Source organism: Carcharhinus amblyrhynchos, chromosome 6, assembly GCF_965287045.1.
Source record: "Carcharhinus amblyrhynchos chromosome 6, sCarAmb.v2.hapA, whole genome shotgun sequence".
In the NCBI taxonomy this organism is placed as follows: Eukaryota; Metazoa; Chordata; class Chondrichthyes; order Carcharhiniformes; family Carcharhinidae; genus Carcharhinus; species Carcharhinus amblyrhynchos.
This window is the reverse complement of record NC_137329.1, coordinates 126,540,727-126,546,726: the sequence shown is the minus strand read 5'-3', so window position 1 is coordinate 126,546,726 and position 6,000 is coordinate 126,540,727. Positions and strand designations below refer to the sequence as shown.

Sequence of the window (6,000 nt, the reverse complement as noted above, 5' to 3'; positions counted from 1 at the left end):
CCAATGAGGCAGGAAACCCCTCAAGTAAGTGTTAAATATCCTGCCAGATTATTTTCAAAAAGAGCAGCTAGCCAATATTTGTTCTGCAATTAAAATCACCGCCGGTTAATCTGTAAGAAACTCTGCCAGAGGGTTGGTACAGACTAGCTGGGCCAAATGGCCTGTTTCACATTGAAGGGATTCAAAGGATTCCTGCTGATGCTCACACTCTGGGAATTATCTGCCGTGTTCCCTGCATTACAGCAGTCAATACACTTCAAAAGCTATTCAATAGGCTGTAAAGCCTCTTGGGATTTCTGCGGGTCATGGAAGGTGCTTTTATAAATGCAATTCTTATTTCTTTTTGCATTATCCTTTGGGAGTGTGGAGAAAACATTCCTGTTCCTTCAGGAAATGAAATTAGGTGGGATTTCCCACATATCCCCGTTCTGGTGGAGACAGCCCACCATTGGCTGACGGTGGATCACAAGATCTGGTTTTCCCATTCTCTGCAGCTCTTGTCGCCGGGAACAGCTGGAAAATTTCAGCCTTTGTTTCTGTCTGTTGTGGGCTTTAATACAAAACATCTGGGTGGAATTTACATGATCTACTTGGTCAAGTCTCAAAAGTCAGGGCACATTGCACGGCAACACCATAATTATCCTATTGGATGAGTCCCTGGAGTTCAAATCCTGCAACTGGGGAATTCAAATTCAACCAATTCAATAAATCTGGAATAAAAGACTAATCTCAGTAAGAGTGACTGTGATTGTCAGAAAAACCTGCCTGGTTCACTAATGTCCTTTAGGGAAGGAAATCTGCCATTCTTACCTGGTCTGGCCTACATGTGACTCCAAAGCCACAGCAATGTGGTTGACTCTTAACTGCCCTGTGGAATAAGTCTCGCGACATCAGGTTAAAGTCCAACAGGTTTATATGGAATCAAGAGCTTTCGGAGCACTGCTCCTTCATCGGGTGAGAGAAGGAGCAGTGTTCTGAAAGCTCGCGATTCCAAATAATCCTGTTGGACTTTAACCTGGTGTTGTGAGGCTTCTTACTGTGCCCACCCCAGTCCAACGCCAACACCATGGTCCTGTGGCATAGCCGAGTGAGCAACTCAGTTGTATCGCAGTGATGGACTGCAACGGTTTAAGAAGATGGTTCACCACCACTTTCCCAAGTGCTGTTCAGGATGGTCAGTCAATGCTCCTGCCATCTCCCTCTCTACAGAATGATTTGGGATTTGCCTCTGAAGCTCATCATTCCTGATTCACATTCCCATTGTTTAATCCTCGATAAATACATTCCTGCCTAATCAAGATAGCTGTATAGTGTGTGTGTGATTGGAGCACTGCCTTATAGGGAAAAAATAAAAGAAAGACTCGCGATTCCAACACAGAGCAGAAATAACAGCAGAAAATGCTGGAAATACTCAACAGGTCAGGCAGCATCTGTGGAGAGAGACAAGTTTCAAGTCTGATGAAAGGTCATTGATCTGAAATGTTACTGTTGTCTCTCTCTCCCTCTACAGCTGCTCCCAGGCCTGCAGAGTGTTTCCAACATTTTCCATATTTATTATTTCCATAGCACCTTTCACAACCTCCATAAGTCCCAAATAGCATTGCAACCAATGGAAAACCCTTCAAGGTGGAGTTAATATTGTAATGTAGGAATTGCAGCAGCCAATTTGTGCAGAGCAAGATCCCACAGTGTTAGAATCATAGAACCACAGAACCCCGATAGTGCAGAAAGAGGCCATTCAGCCCATCGAGCCTGCGCTGACAACAATCCCACCCAGGCCCCATTCCTATAACCCCATGTGTTCACCCTGCTAATCCTGACACTAAGGGCCAATCACCTAACCTGCACATTTTTGGGGTGTGGGAGGAAACTAGAGCACCCGGAGGAAACCCACACAGACACTGAGAGAACATGCAAACTCCATACCGACAGTGACCCAAGGCTGGAATCAACCTGTGTCCCTGGTGCTGTGAGGCAGCAGTGCTAACCACTGTGCTACCGTGCTTGCAACTGCTTTGGTTGATGACCTAATAATCTCTTTAAGATTTTGGGTGATAGGTAAATATTGGCTGGGAGACCTTCCAGCTTTTCCTAATGTAGTGCAGTGGGATCTCTTCCCCCCAGCTGGGGAGGACACAGGACTTTGCTTTAACGCCTCATCTGAAAAAATTGTCACCTCCAATTGAGCACTCCCTCAGGATTCACATGCCAACCTAATCTATACACTAATGCCTGTGGAATGGAATCCACATGCACAACCTTCTAATACACATGTTCCTGAGCCACAGAAAACACCTCCCAACTGATGTTGATCATAATCAGACTAAATAGTCTCACAACACCAGGTTAAAGTCCAATAGGTTTATTTGGAAGCACGAGCTTTCAGAGCGCTGCCCCTTCATCAGGAGCACTACTCCCTTAACTGAGGAAGGAGCAGTGCTCCGAAAGCTCATGCTACCAAATAAACCTGTTGGACTTGTGTTGTGAGACTTCTTACTGTGCCCACCCCAGTCCAACGCTGGCACCTCCACATCAGGATAATAATCAGGTCTCTGGCCAGGAGACTGTGGCTTATCTAGAATCAGAACACTGGCTTTATGGGCAAAAGAACTCAACATCTACCTCCCACCAACCTGTGCATTTTGCAGATAGTCATCAGAACATAAGAAATAGGAGCAGGAGTAGGCCATTTAGCCCTTCGAGCCTGCCCCGCCATTCAATAAGATCATGGCTGATCTGAAGTGGATCAGTTCCACTTTCCCATTTTCTCCCCATAACCATGAATTCCCTTGTCTATCAGAAACCTAGTCATTCAAACTCATCAATTTCCATTTACTGAAACACCAACTATGTCAGGATTGCCTGGAACATCTGAATCCCAGGACAGAGGAGATAACAGTTTAATATCTCATCAACCTAAACTCAACCCCCACCCCGCTCCAAGAATGTGACTTGTGAGAGATCAAAAGTGTTTGCTCTCAGTGGGGTGGTACCATTTGGGAGCTCCATCCTTGTTGATGCCAGGGGAGTCAGGGTCACAGAATTCTCCATCCACACACACACACACACACAACACACATACACACAGACTGGAAGCCAGACATTTACTGCCACGTTGGGGTATGTTTTTCTACACGAGACAGTTTGCTGATTGCCTCTTGCAAGAGGAGCGCTCTGCAATGTGGAGCTGGGAAGATGAAATAAGAATTTCCTCCCTGTTCATTGCTGCTGAATTATAAATGCGAGGCAGCGTCTTGTGTGTCCAATCAGGCACAAGGACTCAGTGATGCAGTTAGTTCTCACTGGAGGGATTCCGGAGGTGCCGCAGTAAGTCGCTCCTGTGTTAAACTGGCTATGCCCCCTTCCCCTCATCTATAAAGCTCCCAACAGGAGGAGGCTAACTCTTAGAGATAACCTCGAGAAAGCCTGGCCAGGAGGAGCAGCAAAGAAGAAGAAACGTGTCTACCATTTATTTTGTGTGTGTGTGTGTGAGCTCCTGTTTCCCCAGACACAACCAGCTGAACAGATTTGCTGTTTATTTTTTATTATTTTTTTTTAAAAAAGAGAGAGGACATCGTTTCAGGTAAGGCAGTGCTATTATTCTGCAATGTTATGTTGGCTGTGGAAGCTGGAAGTGCAGCTCAGAGGAAGCCTATTGTGTGTGTGTGTGTGTGTGTGAGAGAGAGAGTGTTGGAGAGGGGGGGGTTTAATTAATGTTTTCCCCCTCGCTGGGCAGAGGGAGGAAGGCAAGCTTGCGAATTGGTGCTGGCTGGAGCTGTACTGGGAAAGGACAGTTATCTCCAGGAACCGTCGCCCAGAGTGACTGGGAGGCACTCAGGGAGGGAGCGGGGCGGGGGGTGGCGGGGGGGAGGCTGCCGAAGCCCCCAGGATCTGTGCAGAAAGTTGAGGTGGATAACAACAACAGGAGAGCGTGGAAACTGCAGGGAATGAAGGCAGGCTGGAGCGGGAGAGAGGGAGAGCTGTGTGTGAGTGTGTGTTTGGCATCGCCACTCGTAATCAGGGACAAAGCAAAAACATGCAACCTTTCATCTGATGTGTCTTCCTTGGTGTTTCAGTGGAAGATGTTGTGTGGAGGTTCAGAGGCGGTGATAAGGAGATTGGTAATGGTATTTTAGCCTGCCTGAGCAATATCCAAACACGCTGTTCAGTTTCAGATCAGAATCAGCTGTGTAAGGTGTAAACAATTTCCCCCGGCTTCAATAAGTCTGCATTCTGCACCTTGTTGTTTTGTTAAATTCCAGACAGGGGGTGAATTAGACAAATTCAGATCTGACTTCAGGGGATAAAGAAGAGGTTTTAATAGCCATCGGGAATTCAATCAGCACACACACTGACACACACTCTCACACACACACACTGACACACACTCTCTCATACACACACACTGACACACACTCTCTCATACACACTGACACACTCTCACACACACACTGACACACACTATCTCACACACAATCTCACACACACTGACACACACTCTCTCACACACACTGACACACACTCTCTCATACACACACACTGACACACTCTCTCATACACACACACTGACACACACTCTCTCATACACACACACTGACACACACTCTCTCATACACACACACTGACACACACTCTCTCATACACACTGACACTCTCTCACACACACACTGACACACACTCTCTCTCACACACACTGACACACACTATCTCATACACACACACTGACACACACTCTCTCATACACACACACTGACACACACTCTCTCACACACACTGACACACTCTCTCACACACACACTGACACACACTATCTCACACACACTGACACTCTCTCACAGACACTCACTCACACACACACTGACACACACCCTCTCTCACACGCACTGACACACACACACTCTCTCTCTCACACACACTCGGCAGTCCCAGCTGAGTACTGGATGGAGAGAGAGAGGCTGAAATCTGTGGCCCTGGCTAACTGGCAAATGATTAGAGAGACTTCCCGAAACGAGGGGAGGGACGGCGATTGGGCCAGGATTGCACATAGATACCGTCTCCCTAAATAAAGTGATCGTTCTGCTGGCAAAAGGGGACATGTTAGTGATTACACATCATTTCATATCCATCCCTGGCAGGGGGTGGGGATCAAACTGCAATGAATCTTTGCATTGCTGACAGACAGGGTTTAAAATATTGGGGCTGAATTCTGAAGGCAGTTTGTGAAGGTCAATGATTTTCCTCATTGCAATCGCTCTGTCTATAAACTGACATCTACATGTTGATCCACTGATTTATTGTCGAGTTTGGATTGGACCCGAGCTGCGTTAAACCACAAATAATATCAAACCCCCCACACCATCATTGCTGCAGGGATTTCATTCTCACTCCGGGACAAGTCCAGTGAAGACAGGCGCTCTTCCAGAGGGGGCTGGGAAGAAAGACAAGCCCCCCCCCCCCCCCCCCCCCCAGCACTTTATAGATTATTGTATTTATATAGAGGGCTGGGGGATATTGTCAACTACCAACACATTTCATTTGATCTTGTCTGAAACTGGAACTTTCTGCGCTATTTGGTGGAGTCAATGTAAAGCCCATTAACAGGTTCCAGTACAATGTTCACTGCCTGACCACTGAGTTTCATTCCGAAAGCGGAACTCCGTCAAATCCGAGAAGCTTCCCCCCAGTGTCAAATATTGAGGAATTCTCAAAGCAAACCTAGCTTTTCAAAGAATAATTTAAAAAATAACATTTCCTCCAATGACTAGAGGAGAGGAAGGTGATTTTTTGGACTGGATCAATAGTTTGAAACAAGTGACAGAATGGGAACAGAGGGAAACAGACTCCCGATTCATTTCATTACCACGCTCTGAGCAAACATCCCCAGCACTCGCCCAGAAAAACACCTGAGATGGGCAGCGCTGTCTGCATTGACACCCAAACCAGCGCTTGTTCGGGAGATGTCCTAACCAGGAGAGAGAGAGAGAGGCTAAAAATCCCAAT

General features: G+C 46.7%; 1 protein-coding gene across 3 annotated transcripts in view; it reads left to right on the top strand.

Moving 5' to 3' along the window:
- The first annotated feature begins 3,311 nt into the window (after window positions 1-3,311).
- The window catches only part of syt1a (synaptotagmin Ia), a 426,885-nt gene continuing 424,196 nt past the window's right edge, over window positions 3,312-6,000 (top strand). For 2 of the 3 annotated variants that reach the window (XM_080191440.1, XM_080191441.1), the window contains exon 1: window positions 3,312-3,583. The gene's annotated coding sequence lies outside the window, so the exon portion shown is untranslated. The remainder of the gene's footprint in view (window positions 3,584-6,000) is intronic. The other variant, XM_080191443.1, reaches the window with a different exon arrangement.